We start from the raw sequence: 24,076 nt of genomic DNA on the forward strand, positions 1-24,076 counted from the left end.
TTCAACTTTTGGGTAAACCGATCACTCATGCTATGTCATTCAAGTATCTTGGGGTCTGGTTCGACTCCAAATGTACTTGGGGGGCCCATATTAGGTATCTGAGTAAAAAATGCCAACAAAGAATAAACTTTCTCCGTACAATTACCGGCACCTGGTGGGGAGCCCATCCCGAAGATCTTATAATGTTGTATCGAACAACTATTCTCTCAGTGATGGAGTATGGCAGTTTCTGTTTTCAATCAGCTGCCAAAACACACCTCATTAAACTCGAGCGAATTCAGTATCTTTGTCTCCGTATCGCGTTGGGATGTATGCCCTCAACGCATACCATGAGTCTCGAGGTTTTGGCAGGCCTACTCCCACTAAAAGATCGCTTCAAATTATTATCTCTTCGGTTCTTCATCCGGTGTAAGGTCATGAACCCATTGGTGATCGGAAATTTTGAGCAGCTGATCGAGCTAAATTTTCACTCCGGATTCATGAGTTCATATCATGAATTCATCTCCATGCAGGTTGATCCTTCTTCGTATATTCCCAACCGTGTTTGTTTCCCTGACTACATCAATTCCTCTGTGAATTTTGATCTGTCCATGAAGCAAGATATCCATGGATATTCAGATTACCAACGATCGAGGATCGCTCCAACGATCTTCGATGAAAAGTATGGGGGTATCAATTGTGATAATATGTACTTTACTGATGGGTCCACTATAAACGAGTCCACAGGATTTGGAGTGTTCAACGAATTTTTTAGCACCTCACACAGTCTTCAGAATCCTTGCTCAGTGTATATTGCTGAATTGGCAGCAATTCATTGGGCGCTGGACAGCGTCGCCTCACGACCTGTTGAACACTATTACATTGTAACGGATAGTCTTAGTTCTGTCGAAGCTATCCGTTCAGTGAGGCCGGAAAAGCACTCGCCGTACTTCCTTGAGAGAATACGTGAAATTTTGAGTGCTTTAACCAGACGCTGTTACGTCATTACCTTTGTCTGGGTCCCTTCTCATTGCTCAATTCCGGGTAATGAGAGGGCTGACTCATTAGCAAAGGTAGGTGCAATTGAAGGCGATATTTATCAGCGTCAAATCGCCTTCAATGAATTTTATTCTTTAGTCCGCAAAAATACCATCGCTAACTGGCAACGCAAGTGGAATGAAGATGAATTGGGCCGTTGGTTTCACTCGATTATCCCTAAGGTTAGCCTCAATCCGTGGTTCAAAAGTCTGGAATTGAGTCGGGACTTTATTCGCACCTTCTCCCGACTCATGTCCAATCACTGTTCTTTAGATGCACTACTCTTTCGTTTCAATCTTGCCAGCAGCAATCTCTGTGTTTGTGGCCAAGGCTATCGCGACATCGAGCACGTTGTTTGGTCGTGCGAGGTGTATCTGGTCGCCAGATCGAATTTAGAAAACTCCCTTCGGGCCCGAGGAAGACAGCCCAATGTGCCGGTGAGAGATGTGTTGGCTCGGTTAGACCTTGATTACATGTCCCATATATATGTTTTCCTTAAAGCTATCGATCTTCGTGTGTGATTGTCCCTATGTCCTTATACCCTCCTTTCCTTCCTTTGCGGGTAATTCGTCCCCTTGCTATAAATAGTATAATAAGTTGAAATGTAAAAACACTATAGATATACAAACAGATTTAAGAATTGAGTGTTCATTAACATTGTTACAGTTTTCTTATACCCCATCCTTCTCCTAAAAATATGTCACCCTTCTAAACTCGAGTACACCGCGAGTAATCGGTTTTCCACCTTACTAACCATAGATGTAAGAAAATTGTTTATATATATAGTTTTAAAATTATATTTAAGAATTCGGCTCCTTTAAACTTAAGTTACTGAGCCTGCAAAAATAAACGAATTAATAAAAAAATAAAAATAAACCCTTCAGATTACTTCACATTGTCATACATGCTGTCGAAGGTAATCGAGCAAATGGTGTCTACCTGGGCCCAGTTCGAAGCCGTGATCCTCTGGAATTGAGACGAAATACCGATTGAAGTCATACGTGCCACCTGCGACGGGTTAGAAAAACTATTGGAGCTAGTCAAATAGGTTACGTAAAATAAGTATCGATCAAACAATTTCAGGATTATGCACGTTGGAAAAGTAACATTCAACACTGAACAAAAAATTTGTGTGATTTTCCGCTCGGTCTGTTCTATCTGGTATTCAGAAAGTTCGTACATTTAACAGTGATAAAGGTGAAGGTGCAAACTAGGTGGCTGGAGTTTTGAATGCTTTTTATGATACCGACATTGTAACATCCAATTAAAGGGTGTGTCACATCAAATTGCATCACGGAAAAAACGCTGTAGAAATTTAATTTTTAGGAATTATATCTTCAGCTTTCGCTTATAATCAGATAAGAGTGTATAGATCACGTTGGCCATGCTTCACTGTCAATTTTTCATAAATTTGGAAAAATGTCGTCGAACGAAAAAGAGCGTCGTGAATTAATCCTGCGCACTCATTTCGAGAATCCGGAGTTGTCACATCGGGACATCGGTAAGATGCTGAGAATCGTCCAATCCACGGTCAGCAGAGTACTAAAACGATACTTCGAGAACCTAACCATCGACCGGAAGGTGAAGAACGGCAAAAATGGATGCTCCGTCAGTGAAAACGATCACAAGCTCGTAGTTAAGCAGTTTAGACGTGATCCGAGAAGTTCGGTCCGGGATGTCGCCAATAAGCTGAATTTGTCAAGTTCATTCGTCCAGCGGATCAAGCAGCGGGAGGGCCTGCGTACATACAAGGTTCAGAAGGCTCCTAACCGCGACGAAAGGCAAAACATGGTGGGGAAGACGTGAGCCCGGAAGCTGTACACCGAAATGCTGACGAAGCCGCATTGCCTGGTAATGGACGACGAAACCTACGTCAAAGCGGACTTTCGTCAGCTGCCGGGCCTGTTGTTCTACTCCGCAGAGGACAAATTCAGCGTTCCGGAGGAGATTCGCAAGCAGACACTATCCAAGTTTGCCAAAAAGTACATGGTGTGGCAAGCGATCTGCTCTTGCGGAAAGCGGAGCGCCCCCTTCGTGATGACCGGCACGGTAAACGGACAGGTTTACCTTAAGGAGTGCCTACAGAAGCGCTTACTACCACTATTGAAGCAGCACGAGGGCCCGACCATCTTCTGGCCGGATCTCGCTTCGTGCCACTATTCAAAGGACGTGTTGGAGTGGTACGAAGCCAACGGGGTCACCTTCGTGCCAAAGGAAATGATCCCGCCCAACGCGCCGGAGCTTCGCCCAATAGAGAAATATTGGGCGATTATGAAGCAGACCCTCCGGAAAAACCCAAAAGTTGTCAAATCGGAGGCGGACTTCAAGAGAAAATTGATTTCTGTTCAAAAAAAACTACAACCTGACGTTGTACAGAACCTTATGGACGGGGTGAAGAGGAAGGTGCGAGCATACGGGCTTAGGCTCGAAGTATGAATAAAAAGAAAATGCCAAAAGTTGTTTAATAGTTTTTATTTTACTGTCTAAAATTTTCAAAAGGATCGGTCTACTGGGCAAATTTCTACAGCGTTTTTTCCATGATGCAATTTGATGTGACACACCCTTTAGGCGTAATTTTGGTAAACAACCTCCCTTTTTCTTTGTGAATTGTTCTCGAAGATGCTTTTTTCCGATCGACTGATTACCTAAAGTTTAGGAGACTCCTTCACGTTTTCCAGAAAGTATAATTGAAAAAATCGGTGTACGCATACTTTTTGGTCTATCAGACTTTGGAACATCAGTAACAATGTCGAGGGCCTGAAATTCACAACCCAAACTAATGGTGATTTTTCAATTTCAACATTCATCGGAAAAAATCGTGATGCTTGCAGAAAAATGACTTTCCTGCGTTTCAAATGACGTAACTTGAACAAGATGTCACTTTGAAATGAAGTGTCATACAGTTTCGAGCAAATCACATATTGAAGAGACAATAAAATCATGGATTTGATTCATTTACTTATACATCTAGCAATTGGAATTGTTCGGAGTGCTCTTGTCCGCTTTACTGCGAACATCAACAAGCAGAACGACGTCCGGCTGCATCACGAACGCACGAACACGGGACGTCAATTATCTCGACATGGAAGGACTCGAAAGTGGATTAGAGGATCGCAAAAATTAGCGAAAAATCACTGTTTACTTGAAAATTTAACAACCCACTTTTCATCTGCTGCCCGCGTGTAAGCGTCAGCCAGATTGTGCGTCACGTAACGACAAGAGAGCATAAAAAAAAGTTCAGCATTGCGGCGGAAGGCTCCAGTCGAGGCATTAAACACAACGAGCGGAAAGGCGCGAACATGGGAAATGTGTTTCGAACGTGGAAAGCTGAACACTAGCGGGGGATTTGGGTATCAACACGGAACGCAAAAAAAAATGTAATGCCCTCTGGATAGAATAGGCTACACCAGAAGATACTGCTTCACATATTACCAACGGGAATGGTCGAAAAAAATGAGGCTAATTGCAGTTTCTTCCTGGACCATGCTTTATGGGTCGTTGTTTCCGCGCATTTATTCATGCTGGACAAGACCAACGCTGGGTATTGATCTTACCATATTCTCCTGGTCGCCGTCAGGCTTCATGCACATTTTGAGACATAACATGCCCGTTTTCGTGTTGCATGGCCGGAAATTACAATTAATGAGTAGGGATTACCATTCGTTAATCCGGTGTTTTCGGGGTGCTTCTTATTGATGTGCCTTTCAGTTTGTGTTCGTTCGAAACTATAATAACTTTCAAACAATCTTTCAAACTCTACCAAAACCACACTTTCTCCAACTACAAACACAACTTGTCTGCACCATCTGCGATATTGCTTCCAATCGACTTCATCCTTACATTTCATTATTCTACTTTCTCAGAACTTCACTACCTCCACTACAAACATAATTGTATGCCATGATGGATTGATACACTGCCTGGCCGTTTAAGCTGGGAAAATCGACAGCTGCTGGTAACTACAACAGTGGAATACAGAGCGATAACACGAGATAAAAAGAGCCAAAGAGAGACAGACAGCAAAAACATCCTCCATCTTTATGTGCTCCGGTAGGGATCGGACTCGTTTATAAAGCAAGCTGGACTGGACTGAGTTCTTGGCGGAATAACAACCGTACTTAACTCGACATTGAGGCAAAAATAGCAAGTTTCACACCCAGCCATTTGCGAACTTCGTTTTCGTTCGATTGCCAGACGCGGAGAATAGTGCTTATGTGGCGTTCCGCTCGAAGCGGTACATGGCATCTACACCCACGCTCCATCAGCCATCCTCCTCCGGACAGCAGGATTCTGCACCGGACGACTGCTGGAAAAAGCACCCGTGGCCAGAAATCAAGAGCACAAACGATGATGTACAGTCTGATTATCAATCATAACGAATGGTAGGCGAAACATAAAAGGGTTATTAAACTTTTATATATTTCATCCCGTTCATTAATCGCGTGGTGGGATTTTTATGATGGTGCTGCCTCACTTTACGAGGCTACTGGAGCTGCTGCTGCTGCTGCTTCCCGCCTGGATGGAGGCGGCCCAGATCTTAAGTGATGATAGGGCGCAAATAATGTGGTAACCATCAACGGCAGCAGCGGCAGCTCTAGTTATAGAATCCTGAACAGCAGGAAGCAAATGCTGCTACCCTGGAAGAACGCAGTCAAGTGGATTCGCTTCCCCCCAGGAAGGTAATAAAATCAGCTGAGGAAGCAGCGATTAGCTATTGTTTTTGCTTGACAATCATGAAATACGGTAAGTGAGCGTAGAAGAGGTTAGGCGTCGAACGAACTACGTGTGGTTTAAGTACGATTCGAAAAAGATCCAATGCGTTTATTCGACGAATAGCTTCTGACATGGCTCTGGAAGATGGCACATTCACCCGGGAATAATTCTATGGGGTGATGTGTGATACGTATTTTGGTTGATTTTCGAAACTCTCTGTTGTTTTCGTAGATTTGAGCGATAGCGGAAATTACTGACGTTACATAACAGTATTGAAGCTATATCACCGTGTAAAGAATAAAATGTTTGATTAAAAGGAAGATCACCAATTGAAATGGCCGTTTTAAATTAATTTTATTGCCAGTCACCGTTCGCTCCAAATCTTTGTAAATCCAACCTAAGGCGTTCCGAACGATTTATTACAATATGCAATGTTTGATTCCTGAGCAATCGGAACAATACTTATATGACGGTCATACTCGACGATTTTTATTATGTTATCAATAAATCGAACATTAGCCAGTAGAGGATTTAACACAACAACATTGCCGGAACGAAATCGACAAAACCATATTCAGTTGTACAAAATGTTGGTTTGTTCCCCATTTTACACACCAAATATTATCTGGTTGTCTCATTGAACATCATCGCATCGTCCCGAATGAATTCATCTCCAGCGACGAAGTACTTTTCGCATTGAACGCAACATTCAACATGCACATTTATAGCATTCGGGCGAGCCAAAGCTCTGATCAACATTCACCGAAAAATGACAGTTTGGTATGCGACAAAGTCGAAAGTTTTCACGATTTGTCAGACAATCAAACAATTGACCACGATTGAACTTTGAAACAGTGGAGTGGCGATGTTCTCCACAGTTTGATGTTCTGAAGTTGAACATAACGCGGTCATCGCATGTGCATCACTGCTGGAGACGCATTATCATTTACAAAGAAATAAAAAGGAAAAAAAACATAGTGAGCGATTAGTTAACAATTTATTCTTGTTCATCTATGAACATCTCACTACTTTCTATTTAAGTTTTATGTATCAATAACCATCGCCAAATAGGTCCCTCGTATACAGAATTTATCATCAATCGGGGATAAAAAAATTGCTCGCCCACGGTCAGTGTTGCCACAGGTAAAGATTCATCTGGAAAGGTACAGATTTTTTCGAATTTTTGGGTAAACATTCTGTACGGTACGGAGAATATTTGAATCCTATTTTTTTAACGCGTGGGGTACCGTTTTGTCTCAAATTCCAAACATTTAAGCTTTGGTGGCCATAAAACAATGTCTCATTACTCAAAATGGTACTTTTTCGGGAAAAAAAATTAATTTTTGGATACAATATAGCCTTCTTTGTCATTTGACTTTAAAAAAAAATTGATACACAAATATATTTTTATGACGAAAAACTAAAAATTACATTAATCACATTTGTCTCAAATTCCGAACACCATTTATGTCACTGATTCATATACCGAACACTTTTGTCTCAAATTCCGAACAGCCAAAATGCATTTGTTTAAAAAATTCATAACTTTTGAACTACTGGACCGATTCAGATGATCGATATATCAAATTAGAGCGAATAAGCTAGTTTTTTGTTGAACAATATTTTACTTGCATGGAAATTTGATTTGGTTTTCGTAATTATCGATTGTGTTCGTTTTTTCTAGTTTACATGGTTTCGGGACCGAGGGCGCTATATATTTTTATATTTTTTCTTGAAAGCTGAAGAGTTTTTACCCCGGTTTTGTTATTGTGGTTTTAGTTGAAGACCTGGCTAAGAAATTCAATTTTACTCTCGTTGGTTTGCACCTGCGACCTGAGTTTTGCAAGGAAAAAGCATGCAAAACTTTTGTTAACAAATGTTCTTTTTATACTGTTGCACAAGAATTGGATTGTCCTTGTACCCTAATTTGTGAACTATCGTTGTATTTGCCGAAAAATAGTGTTCAAACATTTTCTTTCGGAATTCGATTTATGCGTCGAAACTTGATTCAAATTACGAACACTACTTTAACATCAATTTTAATAAATATTTCTTCATAAAAGATTTTTTTTAACAATTTATGGTAGATTCGTAGCGAGATTAGTACCGAACGAACACATAAACAGCAATTAAAATGCAAAAATCGAAAAATTCACGATGCTTGTTTTCGACGGAATTTGATAATGTAAACATTTTATCACTGGTTTTCGATAGTCACTTTATTTTTGTAAATGTTCAATATTATAAATTATAGGCAGTATCTATACCTGTAAATGAATTTTAAAATAAAGCCTGCAAACCAAAGAATGTTAGGATTTTCATTATAGAATTATTTAAAACATTAAAGTTCAGCAAATTCTCATTTAAAAATGATGTGTTCGGGATTTGAATCATACGTCGAAACTCGATTCAAATTCCGAACTCTACTTCAATACTAATTTTAATGAATTTCTGCATAAAATATCTTCTTTTTTTTATCCATTTAATGTAGATTCTTACTTTTCTAGCACTTTACATGAAAACAGCAAACAAAATAGTTGGAAAAACTATAAAAACTGAAAAAATTATGGTGCTTGCCTTTTACGGAATTTGCTAACGTAAACATTTTATCATTGGTTTTGACTGTCACTTTTTTGCAAATGATTAATATTATAAATTATAGGCTTATCAATGCCGGTAAGTTATGTAAAAATGTAGCCTATAACCCAAAGAATGTCAAGGCTCTCATTATTCAACTATTTATTACATTAAAGTTCAGTAAATTTACATTTAAAATGAAGTGTTTGGAAACCATTTAAAAATGATATAAAAATTTCATTTTTTTCATCTATTCATTGTAGATTCTCACCTTTTCTAGCACTTAACATGAAAAAAAGCAAACAAAGAAATTGAAAGAACTACAAAAACTGAAAAAATAACGATGCTTGTTTTTTACGCAATTTGCTAACGCAAGCATTTTATCTTTGGGTTTGACTGTCACTTTTTTGCAAATGTTTAATATTTTAAATTATAGGCTTATCAATACCTGTAAATGATGTTAAAATGTAGCTTATACCTCAAAGAATGTCAGGGCCTTCATTATTCAATTATTTATAACAATAGAGTGTAGTAAATTTACATTTGAAAATGAAGTGAATTTGAGACTTTTCGGAATATGAGACAAAACGGTAGATCAAGCAGACGAAAAAGACACGATGAACAATGACAATGAGCTCTGGACATTTGATTAAACAGCATAGGTAGCTCGAATTCTTCAACAACTGATTCTAAGCAGCCTAAGATTAGCAAGAATATGTATAAACATCGTCAAACAAAAGAGTAATTTGAGGCTTTTGACGACAAATATTTTTTTTTATGTAAATAGAACTTTTTTTTTCTATGCAACAAATATTTGAATGGTACAGATTTTGGTACAGATTTTTTAAACAAAGAGCACAGATGAAAAAGATTTTTTCCCTCCCAGTACAAATGAAAATGTAGCAACACTGCTCTCGGTATGATCGAAATTGTTTCTAAACTTCAATTGATACATATCACGTCTACGGGTATTTGACGTGTCTAGTCCTGTAGGATTTATATTGCATGGCCATCATCATGTTGGAATACGCAGAAGATTTTCGTGTGTAGCGAGTAAAAAAAACGTTGGTGTAGTATGTACACTAGGGTGCCAATGAAAATGGTCATCTCGAGTTTCAAAAAGTTACCCCATAAAAAATGTTCACCACCTCGAAAAAACCCCCTTGCAAGTATCAACTCAATCGGACTTAAGGGAGAGTGGCGCAAAGCGGTTAAAGTTTGAGTTTTTTTTGAAAATCGTAAAATCTCCCAAGGGAGGAGGAAATCGGGGTTTTCGAAATTTTTGTATGATACCAAATGTCTTAAAATTGCATGAATCGCCGAGATCTAGAGTCATCTCGATTTTTTTTTTTTTTTGTTAAAATCGACACTGGGAGTTTTTCTCCGAATACGAAACGAAACGTATGGTTTGGGGTACCAATAAACATAGTTATCTCGATTTTTCATGCAGAACTTGCTGCGAAATGTTGATTTGCACGATAATATACCCTTTGCAAAATATTAGCTCATTCAAACTTAATTTATTATATAATAAATGAAGTTCGAATGGGCTAATATTTTGCATAGAGTATATTATCGTGCAAATCAACATTTTTCAAGAAGTTCCGAATGAAAAATCGAGATGATTTTTTTTATTGGCATTTAAAACCATATGTTTCGTCTCGTACTCCGAAGTCCAAGAGTGTCGATTTTTGACAAAAAAAAATTTGGAGATGACACTCGATCTCGACGTTTCATGCAATTTAAAGACATTTGGCATCAACAAATTTTTTTGAAAACCCCGATTTCCTTTACTGCTCCCTTGGGTGATTTTACGATTTTCAAAAAATTCAAACTTTGGCCGCTTTGCGCCACTTTCCCTTAAGTCCAATTGAGCTGATATTTGGCATAGGGTGTTTTTTCGAGGTGGTAAACATTTTGTATAGGGTAATTTATTGGAAATTTAGGGTCGATTTTTTCCCATGCATTCATTGGCACCCGGGTTCTGATACCCTCTTCAGAAGTAAACAATCTTGAATACGCTGCAGAGGTCAGATATGTTGGTCATTATTCAGCAGAAAAAAAAATTCGTTATGGCCAATGTTCGATTTTCCGAACACCTCATTTCCTCACTTATTTTTTGTCCTGTAGGAGGTTCAATCGAAAAATTTTTTGTCCTACATCACAGTGTGTGTTCTTGTATCAAAGTAATACTGTAGAAAGGTTCACATATTTTCATATTTTATGTTGTGTATTTATAGAAATTGAAAACACCTTCAGCGCATCATCACTTCAAACCGATTTTATTGCACAATAAAGTTATACAAAGTTGGAAGGAATTGATGAAATGTGGTAGCTAATAAATTAAGATATAATTTGGTGCAAAAACATTACCATATTGTTTCATTCCTGAAACATGAAAAATTATCAAAGTTGTTGTTCGATTTTCCGAACACCTATATCTCAAAATACAGTATACTAACTTATTCGTCTCAAATATGGAACTGAAATTATAAAACATTCATTCAGTTTTCGATAAATTGTGCAAGAATTTGAAGCATGACAAAGGCCAGAAAGATGATGTAATTCTATAGGAAAATTTAAACATTATTGATGCTATTCGTCAATTTTTCGCTTTATGTTACAGTCAGTGACAAAATTTATACACCCGCTCGGGTGGATCAGAAACAACAATACCATGCCATCTCGTTGACTATATTTTGATTGTTACTGTATCTGACGAACACACAGCCCTGCAACAAGCACGGTCACACGTACACCAACACAAGAGAGAGAGCTGTCAAACGCAGGTATGACAAAAGTAAGTGCGCTGAAGAAAGCCTAAATTATGAATGGATCAATATGATGACAGTTAACTCGAACAATGATTAATGCAACATCTACTTGAAAATTCGATTTTTTTCATTCAAAATAGGTGATTTCTAAAACCAGACAAACCATGATCATTTTTTGGACAAACCATGATCAGAGGTGGGAAAACATAATCATAATTTCTCTTTAAGCTTTAAGGAAAATCGTTGAAAAACATAAAAATTTGAGTAATTTCAACACCTTATGGTAGTATTAGCAACTAGAGACTTGAGGCTTTGCAACAATATAATCGTATCGATTATATGTGATTTTCATGAAGAAAAATCGATTTGCTTTGACTAGTTGCGTGAAAACACTCTAAATCGCACAAACCAAGATCATTTACCCTACTATTGTTTGAATGTAAATATTTTTTTTCCTAAAATTCGGCACGAGCTTCCCGGAAAACCCAATATTGACGTTTAAACTATTTTTTCAAACCCAAACTAGCTCCCTTTCGGAATATCGTAGTCCTACATTAAACGATACTCTTTGTTGTCATGTAATCTAACATCACAAAAAAAATTAAAGAAAATTTAACATATTGTGTTTGGCTCAAAATCGTTTGCCCTTGTGTTTTATCAGGGAAATATTTTGAGAAATTAATAAGGATTTTTTTGTTTATAAATTTATAGAAAAAATTGTTCCGCAATGTGAACTTTTTTTTTTTAATCAGTGTTGCAAAACAGAAGCCAGTAAAAGGTGCCAAAACGAAAAAATCAAGCTTTAAATGATATGTATTTTATACCCAAACAAAGTTTCCAACAATATTGCAGCATTTATTCTTCTATTTTTTTTTATTTCCAAATATATTCCATAATTTTACCGAACACAGAAACAGCAAACCACGACAAAATATTTATTTTATTTTTTTCAAGTTCTTGATTATTGCTCATTCTTAAATTCTGTTCACATGAACATTACCACATTAGCATAACCATTAACACATGAACATGAGCATTAGAGATGAATGAACTGCAAAAGTTTATTGGCTCTATACAGCCATTCCATGCCAAACCGATATAGTGGTTCTCAGATTTCCACGAAAAGTGGTAGTTTTGTTCTGCATTGTTTGCATGACATGATTTCTAACAGCATCGCAAAATATTAGACCCGTATTTTTTTCTATCGTTAGGGTGACCATTTCCATCCTAGGATGGTCCGAAAAATCATAATTTTTCACTTTTTCCCAAAAATGACTTTTTTCGAAAATTTATAACTTTTAAACCCCTGAACCGATTTAGATGATCGACATATCAAATTGAAGGCAATGAACTTTTCCAAAAAATATTGTACTTGCAAAAACGATGGATTTTATGTTCGTAATTATTAATTATAGTATTTTTTATTGTTTTCGTGGCTTTGGACTAGAGGACACTATTTTTTTTAATATTTATTCTTGATATCCCGATATCAGAGATGCTATTTTTTTCGTTTTTGAGATATGATTTTTCAAAATTAACCGGTGGTTCGAAAGATCATTATTCCCCCTTTATCAAAAAATTACTTTTCGCAAAAATTCATCACATTTGAACTATTGAACCAATTTAAACGATCGACATATTAAATTGAAGCCAATAAGTTAACCTTCTTTGAAAAAATATCACACTTGCGAAAAGATTGGAATCTATTCGCACAGGTCTAGTCTAGTCACATAGGAATTGTGAACGAAGACTTAAAACATGTTAATTTGCAAAACAATAACTCAAAAACGAACCTCTGATATCGAGATATGTTATGCAAAAACTCCTCAGCTTACCAGAAAAAATATAAAAAAAATATAGTGCCCTCTATCTTTAACCGGGAAAACTATGAAAAACTAAATCAATCAATAATTACTAAAACAAAAATCCGAATTCTTCACAACAGTATATTTTTCAAAACTATCTCATAAGCTTCAATTTGATATGTCGATCATCACATTCGGTCCAGTAGTTCAAAAGTTATGATTTTTTGTAGTGGTAAAAATGGGGAAAATTGTTTTTTCGAACCATCGATTAACTTTAAAAAAACATAACTCAAAAACGAAAAATAGCATCTTCGATATTGAGATATATTATGTAAATTCCGAGAAAAAATATAAAAAAAACATAGGAACCAATTTCTGTAAATTCAATTAGGAAGCCAGCAAACTGTGAAAAATACCGTTGAAAATTTTGAAACAAGGGTGCTTCAGGAAACGTGTAAACTGTCCGTTAAGGGGTTACTACACTATAAACATAATAAAAAGTATGTGATTTTCGCGATTTTTGGACGTAGGACTACGTCTCTCATGTCTATACTGGGGTGTAAGTTCAAAGTTTCGAAAACGAAAGCGTTACGCCGGAGAACTCAATCAAAGATTTTGAGCGTTCTATGCTTGTTACTACGCGTCCTATGCTTGTTACTTTTTGATCCAAAAACTTGTTTCAATAGCCTTAAAATTGTTTTCAGAACAGGCTATTGAAATCACACCAATCGGTATAAAAGCGAGTTGATTTTTTGCAGTGGTAAAAATGGGGAAAATTGTTTTTTCGAACCATCGATTAACTTTAAAAAAACATAACTCAAAAACGAAAAATAGCATCTTTGATATTGAGATATATTAGGTACAAAATCCTCAGCTTTCAAGAAAAAAATTTAAAAAAATAACGCCCTCTAGTCCAAAGCCATAAAAACAATAAAAAACGAGTACAGTAAACCCTGTTTTTGTGCGGTTTTTTTTGCGAATTTATTTTGTACGATTTTTTTTTGTGCGGTTTTCTTCTCTTGTGCTGTTTTTTTGTGCGATTTTTTTTTGTGCGGTATATGAAAAGAAGCATATTTGACGAAGTTATCGTCCATTTAGTTTTTTTCGATGGTTTATATGCATTTCAGTGCGAAAAAAGCATATTTGCGTCTCAATTATCCACTTCTGAAATTATTCCCTTCCTCCCATCAAATTCTCTAAGTTGTTCTAAGTGTTTGCATGACATGATTTCTAACAGCAACTCGTGTCGACATGCAACTAAAAGCACAAAACAGCCCCGCGCAACCGAAAATGCAAACTGTCCCGTCGCAAAGCAGGGAAACAAAAGGAAATTGAACGGTGAACAGCGTGGATTTGAGTTATTTTCTAGGGGGAAACTTTTTTTATGCGGTCCCTATCTACCGCCAAAAAAAGTTTTTTTCAAAATGTGTACCGAACACGATTTTTTAAAGCTACTGGTGAAATTTCGCACGATTTTTTTATGCGGTCCCTATCCCCCGCACCAAAAAAGGTTTGCCTGTACAATCAATATTTACGAAAGTAAAATTCATTTCTTTTGCAAGTTCAATATTTTTTAATTTGATTAATCGATCATCGACTCAATCGATTCAGTGGTTCAAAAGTTATGAATTTTTGAAAAAAAAGTCATTTTTGGGAAGAAAAAAGTGGAAAAATTGATTTTTCGGACCACTTAAAATGATAATAAAACACCCTAATAAAAAAAACAAAAAAATACGGGTCTAATGTTTTGCGATGAAGAACAAAACTACCACTTTTGATGAAAATCTGAAAACCACTATATCGGTTTGGCATGGAATGGCTGTATAATCAAACACTCACTCTCATCATTTCACTAGAATCCTAAAAGTCTCTTTGCCACACACTAAATAACGAATATGAAAACAACAATATTGCTTCGTTACGGTACTCCTTGATCATTCGTATCAATGGTTCTAATATATAATTTTCATGGAAAAAAAATTGTGCCAAACACTCTCTCATTGTTCGATTCCCAAAAGGCATGATATTTCATACAAAAACGATAAGAAACTTTCTTGGATTGCTTCTTCGAGTTTGTTGTGCAATCGAAGGCACTTTTCGGACAAAGAAGAACATTTTGAGATATTGGAATCAGAGCTCTAAGAGATGTTTTCAACAGAACGGAACCACTACTTTTCAGTTGAGTACCGTATATCCTAAAAAGAAACAAGTCAATTATAGACTGAACGTTGTAAATTTAATGCAATTACACATTAAATCGTTTCACGAAAATATTTTGATTACACATTTCAGCATGAAGCCATAACGAGTATTGTACTCTAAATAATAAGACCTATGACACTGTCTACAGAGGAAAAAAGACAAAATTCTGAAAAACATACTCCATCGTCGGTGCAAGCCAAAGTTCCCAGCAATTCATTCCGTAGACAGCAGTCAAACTGCTAGGGAAAGTTTAGCATACTTTCGACTGATGTTGTCATTGTTTGGAAGTGAACAAAACTAAAAGAACGCAGTTCCAACTCACCTGTCAGAAAAGTATTTTCTCCTATTCACAATTACTCCTCCGGCATTGCACGAGAAATAACAGCACATTTTCCCGGAGTTTCACGGTGCTGAGGCTAAAGGGTACGACTGCGGCAACAATACTGCAATACATAAGAGATAAACTTTCGTTCCAACTCCCTTTTTTCCCGTTTTATTTTCACTCACTGTTATATTTTATATATCGCTCCCTTTGCGCCTGTTATTTTCTTTTTTTAATTATCAGTTCACGAAATTGAATTGAATTTCGACTCACCGTCACACACTTAGCACTTTTTTTCATATATATTTTTTTCTACCTCCGCATTTTCTAATCCACTGACACCAAACAGAGTGTGTGACTTCACGATTTTATTCTATCTTATCACATTCAACTGTTTCGTAGTTTAAATATGTATTACATAACGATTATAATAATTCATCTCACTTCAAAAAACCTCTCAGCGCCTTAGTTTTCGTATCCATCAAAATGTCATCGAGATTTTCGCTTATTCTAGTTATAACTACGACAACTTTCACTTCTCCACATGGATACACACGAAATTTCCCAGCTTATGTTATTCGTTACCTCACCACCGATGGCACTGAAAATAGTTTAAAAGAATTATGGCATTATTGAACTGCACTTTTTATGGCTTCTTTGCTCGCTCACTCGTTCTCATACCAAAATATCACACCACAACATAACTCACATTCTTCCACCCTCGAACAGTGCTGGCCGGGACATATCACCAATTTCCAAACCCCTTCCCCTTTTCTCTCGCCAACCACGACGCGGATCCCTGTCTGAGAAAAGCCAACAAAACTTTGCAACTATTTCATGACTGACTCCGCTATCCCTTTCTCCACAAGCAGCAAACACCACACTCCCCGAAAGTGTCCCGAGAAAAGCTGCAAATTCGCACTAATCGTCAAAAAATGGAACTTTTTCGCTTCTTCACTCGCGTTGAACAGGACAATGGCACATCGCACGACATCGAGCGGTGGAACTGCTGAAAAGTTTAGCACCGAAATCAAATAAACGAATTTCGGAGGGATGGCCAGATGCCCGTCGAGCACTGCTACCACAGCCACTTGCCAGCGTAGCCCCCCTCTCACTCTCCCGTGGCAAACCGTGGCAGTGAACCACCGCTCGTGCGACGCCGGATGTACACTTTCGAGTCACGACAACAGAACTGATGTGCTCACCAGTTAACTTTAAACTCCTGGCTACGCTGCCAGGATCCAGCTGCCAAGAGGACGACGAGATTGAAATTGAGATCGGAAGAGTGAGAGAGTGGGAGAGAGAGAGAGAGCAGTAGCAGGACATTCCACAAGGAAAAGTCCATGTCCATGCAAGTGAATATTTTCCCTCTCGCCGAATTTTCCCGCAATGAAGGAGCGAGAGCGAGAGAAGCGTGATATCGGGAATTGATAAGAGCAGAGAAGTGCTGCTAGACGAACTTGTTGCTTCCCTAGGTTGGAAATATGCTGAACGTGTAAATGTAAACGTGTGCAAATGTGTGTCAAACAATGAAGGAAGGATTTCTAAACGCATGCTTTTGTGGAATTTCGCTGCATTCCGGCTTTGACGTCATCATATAACTGCAACAGTCAAGTTATTAATTGTGTTACAATCCTTAGCCAAATTTCGCTGAAACTGGTGTGTTGAGAATTTCAAATGGCATGGTTCTTTGTACAAAAAACGGTTTTGCTGTACACCGATAAACCTGGTGGTATGCTCATTAGCAAAACTCACAAATAGATGACTCGATAAACCACAGTATATCGCCAATCATTATGGAAATCTCAATACCACTGTAGAACCTCAATAAAAAATAGTTGAACTACGCTGAATTTACAACTCTTGCCTTGTTGGGGATTACTTGGTTTGTAAACCAAATAACAATATTGTCAATGAGTTTAAATATTATTAAAATTAGGCTTTTAGCGTTATATGCGCATCTAGTGCACCGAATACACTAATATCGCCAACATAAAAAGTTCACTGGGAATTGGAAGTCCGACTGCAAGCGGTGATTCAAACGCAACTATTTTCAATTCAATTATCTGTATCAGCCGTGGTCCAGATAGCGAAGATACGAGAAAAAAAAACATGTTGCAGAGTATGAGTCTCACCAGGTATTCTTCATATCACATCACCTTCTCATTCCGAATGATTTTATGTAAATTCAATTAAGAAGCCAGCAAACTGTGAAAAATACCGTTGAAAATTTTGAAACAAGGGTGTTTCAGGAAACGTGTAAACTGTTCGTTAAGGGGGTACTACAGTATAAACATAATGAAAAGTTTGTTATTTTCACGATTTTATCAACAAGGAAATAAATTGCTATGATTAATCTGATAGCACAGTTTTATTAGGCATATATTACATGACAAACAAACGAAAATTGGTGTCAATTGGACTGTCCCCTGAATAGCCGCAATCGGCTTGTTGAGCCTTTGCAGCCTGAACCGTGTGAACTGGTGGGAGTTCTATAAGTTTTTCTAGTGAACCGATTTCAACCAATGATTTTTTAACGTAATCTTGGATATATTTCCTGTCCTCATACGTGGGATTTTTTCAAAATATTAACTTTTACCGAAATGGCGATATTTTTTTGTAAAAAAATGCGTTTTTGCCTCAAGAATCAAGACAAAAACATTCACCAAAATTTTATTTTTCGAAATATCAAAAAGAACCTACGTACGATGACAGGAAATTTAGTGGAAAATCTGGGAAAAACTAGTTCATCAAAATCAGATGACCGATCCGGAGGTAGATCTCCCAAACTGGTGGGACTTAGTTTCTTAGTTTCGAGAAAAACGCGTTTTAGATTTTTTATCCAAGCTCCTTGCGCAAGACATAGGTTCACTGGTTGGCTTGTAATTTCGGAACGGAGCATCGGACAAAACTGGAACAAAAACTACAGTAAAGTAGACATTCCAGAGAATATTTTAGGCTAGAATTTTTTCTACATTTTTTTTCAAATTTCCATAGTGTACTATCCCCTTTAATTACGGAATATTCCATTCGAATGACTACATCGACTGTCTTGGCAGTAGTTCATCCTTCCAAAAAAAAATCAGAACGTTTTCTAAGGTTTGTGCTCCTTCATAAACACTTTATCCCATAAATACTATTCCAAAATCCCTGAATCATTTCTGAATGTTCAGTTCTCCAACGCCGTGTAACAGAAAAAATTGTAAGAGGTTGTACCTACGGCACGACCGCATATTTTCGACGTAGAACTACGCAACTTTATTAAGTAATCCACTTGTTTACCACTTAATATTATTATATGATAATAATAATAATAATAATAATAATAATAATAACAGAACACGCGGGGCTGCAAAGATCAAGTCGTTATCGATGCAGTCATCGTCGGACAAGCAAGCCAAAACAGAAGGAACCTGAGTATGGCGTAAATTGACTATAAAAAAGCATACGACTCAGTACCGCATACGTACCTGATAAAGGTACTAAAAATGTACAAGATACATGATGGCGTCATCAGGTTTATGGAACACGCAATGGTAAACTGGAGCACCTCGCTTAGTATCACCGACGGAACAACTATGTTGAGATCCAGAACTCTCAATATTCGCAGGGGAATATTCCAAGGTGACACATTCAGTCCTTTGTGGTTTTGCCTTGCGATGAACCCCTTGAGCAGAGCACTCAACCGAAGCAGCCATGGCTACCATATCAACAGAACAACGACAATAAACCATACCTTCTATATGGACGACTTGAAACTGTTTGCGGAATCAACAGAAGCGCTACATAGTCTTCTACAGTGTGTTAGCGACTTTAGTTCCGATGTGCGGATGGAACTCGGAATCGAAAAGTGTAAGGCAGTACAGCTCCACCGTGGACGATTGGTGGAGACTGAAGAATTCCGCATTAACGAGAGTGAAGTGATTCAAGATTTGGTGGAAGGCGAATCCTATAAGTACCTGGGATTTCTGCAATTGAAAGGGATTTGTCACACAAAAATCAAGAAGGAACTCCAGGAACAATTCTTGATCAGAATCAACCAGGTTTTGAAAACAAACCTCTGCGGCGGCAAAAAAATCAAAGCCGTCAATACGTTTGCCGTTCCTTTACTCACGTACAGTTTCGGGGTGCTGAAGTGGACGAAAACCGATTTAGAAACAATAGAAAGAGCAATGAGAGTGACGTTCACAAAGCACCGTATGCACCATCCAAAGTCGTCCATAGAAAGATTCACCTTGCCACGTGTTGAAGGAGGAAGAGGTGTCACTGACATTAGAGCGCTTTGCAGTTCCCAGATCCAGCAGTTGCGGAGTTACTTCGTGGAAAGTCAGACCCGTCACGATATCTATCGCGCTGTCTGTGAAGCGGACCGTGGATTCAGTGCCCTGCATCTGGCGCAGGAGCAGTACGAACTTAGCTGCAATTTGCAGACCATAGAAGAAAAAACAACATCATGGAAGCAAAAGGAACTTCATGGGACACACCCCCATCGTTTAGAGCAAGCGCATATCGACAAAGTATTATCGAACACGTGGCTGGTGCGAGGTGAACTCTTTTCTGAAACAGAAGGGTTTATGGTAGCCATCCAGGACCGGATAATGGCGACCAAAAACTACTGGAAGTACATCTTGCACGAAAACGTTGTTGACTGTTGCAGAAAGTGCAATAAAGTAGGAGAGACGATAGAACACGTCATAGCCGGCTGTGGAGCCCTAGCCGAATCAGCTTATCTCAATCGTCACAACTCGGTTGCCAAGATTGTTCATCAACAGCTAGCATCAAAACGCAACTTGGTAAATCAGTTGGTACCCTACTACAAGTATATTCCGGATCCGGTTTTGGAAAATAGCTGCTACAAGTTATACTGGGATCGCGAGATTATTACGGATGTCCGAATACCAGCTAATCGCCCTGATATTGTGGTCTACGATAAAAATAAGAAAGAAGTGCTGATAATAGACATTGCAGTACCGTTAGACCACAATCTACAATCTACGTTTGCTGCCAAGATAACCAAGTATCACGACTTGGCAGAAGAACTAAAACAAATGTGGCATTTGAAAGGCATCCGTATTATACCAGTAGTGATCTCTGCTACTGGTTTAGTTCCACACTCTCTCACGCAGTCATTGGAGGAGCTGCAAGTAACAGAGCAGCTTGCGGTTATGCAGAAAGCGGTGATTCTTGGAACGTGTAACATAGTGCGACGGTTCCTGAATCACCATAATTAGAACACGATGATTGTGCAGACACTATTATAAAGAGAAAAAAAGAAAGAAAAAAGACGGGTGGGTAATGTCGGGGACATAACCGGAATGACGTAGGACTATACAAAGGGGACAGCTTTTGCTAAATATATTTTTTAAATATATTGTTTTATTTTCTTCTCCTACGTGAATACCCACCTATCTACCTGAAAATGGATTAGTTAACTGTTTACTCTTTTTGAACATGTTGGGGGTTCTGAAAAGAACCTTTTGTGTTGTGTTTTTGCTTTTTTTTACAAACTTTCTCAATTTTTTCTCACTATCTCATAGTTGATTCTTGTTTTTTTTCTGAAGGCTTTGTACTTATTAAATGTTCAACGCCGGGCATCTTTTGGCGTATGCACATATCGTACAATCAAAATGATGGCTGTGATAGGGAATGCATAGGTGGTTATCAGCTCATTCACTATCATATATTTCACTATTGAGCACATTACCGTACCTTAAACTGTGGTTTCGGAGACGAATGAATTGTAAGATTTGTATCTTCGCAAACAAAGTAAATAGAAATGAAAAAGAACTGAGGTTTTGGAGACGAACTCTACGATCTGTCGAGAATTAAACGAGCTATAAGCGTTCTGAAAAACCAACAGTCAATTAACACAGGATTAAAGTCCTTTAAAATAAGAACAGAGCAGCAGGAAATACATAGCTCATCATGTTGCTCCTTAGTTATGTTTCTATACAATGCAGATGTAACGTCAGTCAATTTTCAACATCAGTTATCAACCAAAGAAAGCAGTTCTTGCTACCGAGAAAATTCGTTAATGCCATCCTGCATACAATGTGTTGTAATTTGAAGCCACTTTCAATTCGGAAACCATGCATGGGTTTCTGAAAACTGAATGATCAATTTAAAAGACCCCAAACCAATAAGTTCAAGAACAAGATAAACAAAATAAATCAGTTTATATTATATGTCATATTATGTCACTTTAGAATGCATTGGTATTGTGAAAAACTTTTAATAACTCTTCTTTGAAAGGTTTAATGGCCCTGAAAAGCGCCGTATTTTACGGTGGCTAGTTTTGCCACCAAAACAGTCTGTATAAACAAACTTTTTACTTCTTCTACTTGCTGCCGTTTTGCGATTGCGTTTGCCACTCGCTGAAACTAGTTGTTGCCATCGAACCGAATGTGCTCTGTTCTGTAGGCTGGTTTTCTTATTGTCGTGAGCAGCTTTGCAAGCCAACTCGAGCACTCCGGCGGCCGAAATTCTATAACCGCTATTAGGTATACTTGTGCTCCGGAATCAATCCGTTGATGCGATGTGATGTGAAACGATGCCATACAACCACACTAATTTACGGTTTGAAAGAGAATGAGATATTTTTCAGCGGATCCGCGCATTTTGTACTTTAGCGGTACACGGTCACAGGATAGAGACAAATCGGCAGACTCAGCCAAAGAGGCGAGTCCAACGAGACGAACGAAAGAGCGTTAAAAGGCAGCGATGGCAGAAAAATACATTCATTACGATTTGTTCGCTCGTTGGATTCACATGCAGGCTAAAAAGGGTCCTTTTCAGGATCACAAAATTATCTTTAATTAAAAGAGTTTATTGTTTTGTTATCACTCGATATCCCCATCTTGTTCGACTAAATCTTCCTGTTTAACGATTGCGTTTACCACTCGCCACAGCTTTCACAGTTGGAAAATTTCTTCTCTTCCAGCTCGTGACATGTTGTACAGTAAATTATATTTAATGCGACGTGCCGAAGCACACCTCAGTGTCGCATTGGAGGCGATTTTAACCTGTAATTGAACATTTGCGATGACAGTGGTACAGTGTCGACTTTCAATGTGGGGTCATAATTTGGATCTCTATGTTTACAAAAATGTCCAACTAAATAAGTCGCATTACATGTCCGTCCAATTAGCTAAATTTCGAACTAATTGTAAATTACTGTACTTTCAATCTGGAAACAATTTAAGAATTGGTGAAAATTGAATAATCAGGAAAGTCCCCAACTATCAATAAGCTCAGAACAACTGCCAAATTCACATACTCATCAGATCCTGGCAAACAAATTATGAAAAAATCAATGTGTTTTATTATTATTTTGGATATTATTTTAGCATTGAATTGTATTTCCTAAACTCTTTTTTGGAAGGTTTAATGGCCCTGAAAAGCGCCTTGTTTTATGGAATGGTTCCAATTTAGAAAACTTAGTACTCGTGGTTTTGAAAAAAACCATTTCGAACGCCCTCGATGCCGCCTTGTTCTGGATTTGCCACCAAAGCAGTTTGTATAAAGAACAAACTTTTTTCTTCTGCTACCTGCTGCCGTTTTGCGATTGCGTTTGCCACTCGCCACTCGCTGCAACTGCCTGTTGTCTTGATGTCCACCGAACCGAATGTGTTCTGTTCCGAATACGGGTTTTCTTATCGTCGCGAGCAGCTTTGCCAGCTAACTCGATCACTTCGGCGGCCGAAACTATATAACGCCGACTAGGTGGACTGGTGCACTGGTACTAACGCGCTCGGCCTAGCTACCCTTGCGGGGAACTCCAGATCAACACGGTTCGAGCGGGATTTTGCTTTTCCCTTCACTTTTCCTCCTTTGCCATGTCCAGACTTGGCTGCTTGGGTTGGTTTGTTGATGTGTTGTGATGCGAACTTATGTGGTGTACGGTTTGAATGAGAATGATCGTTACGGCAGCGGAGCGGGGATTTTTAAGCTGACTGGCTGGCTCGAGAATTATGGCGGGTTTACATTAGGAAGATCTATAGCTATAGATGGATTTATTCACGTGAATATAGGTGTAAACGGGTGAGAATAAATATGATACACTTATTCGAGGTATATATAACTTGAATAAATTCAGCATATGTAAACGCTTGTGAATTTCTCACTGGTGAGAAATCACTAAAGTTGGATGCAGTTCTACTTCAGGTGAATAAATTCACCGAGAATATGAATATATTCATTATAGAAGTTCACGCTAGTGTAAACAGTTGATGCGATTTCTATAAATCTCATCATATTTCTTCACATGAATATATCACTAGTCTAAACCCACCCTTACGCATGAGTGAGACAGCGACCAATGTTTCGTTCATTTTTTTTCTTTTTCCTTTCCAATCGTGCTTCATTCTATTTCGCTGCTGCTCTGGTTGCTCGTTTTGGTCGGTACGATTTGAGGAGCACAAAATGGACCAATCAAAAATGGGCACATAGTGCATTTGGACAATGCTTGATATTTCACAATTATTCAATTATTTATCTCAATAAAAATGAAATGTTATTCGTTATGATAGATGCGTAGATATATTTCCTATCAATTGATGCAAAAACCTTTGCGATCTATTGAGAAATGCTCGAGTTATAAGCGTTCCAAATCTTGCATTTTTTCCTACTTGTTCAGTGCCTAGATTTCCATTTCACCCCCTATATCT

The 24,076-nt window shown here is 38.0% G+C and overlaps 1 protein-coding gene across 8 annotated transcripts in view; it reads right to left on the bottom strand.

The window, feature by feature from the left end:
- LOC129764713 (cyclic nucleotide-gated cation channel alpha-3) overlaps positions 1-24,076 on the bottom strand; it is a 425,575-nt gene that overhangs the window by 319,808 nt on the left and 81,691 nt on the right. For 6 of the 8 annotated variants that reach the window (XM_055764097.1, XM_055764094.1, XM_055764093.1 and 3 more), the window contains exons 1-2: positions 16,120-16,604; positions 15,411-16,011 (exon numbers count right to left, since the gene is read on the bottom strand). The gene's annotated coding sequence lies outside the window, so the exon portion shown is untranslated. Of the gene's footprint in view, positions 1-15,410; positions 16,012-16,119; positions 16,605-24,076 lie in introns of those variants that run through there. The other 2 variants (XM_055764090.1, XM_055764092.1) reach the window with 2 other exon arrangements.

This window comes from Toxorhynchites rutilus, chromosome 2, assembly GCF_029784135.1.
Source record: "Toxorhynchites rutilus septentrionalis strain SRP chromosome 2, ASM2978413v1, whole genome shotgun sequence".
NCBI lineage: Eukaryota > Metazoa > Arthropoda > Insecta > Diptera > Culicidae > Toxorhynchites > Toxorhynchites rutilus.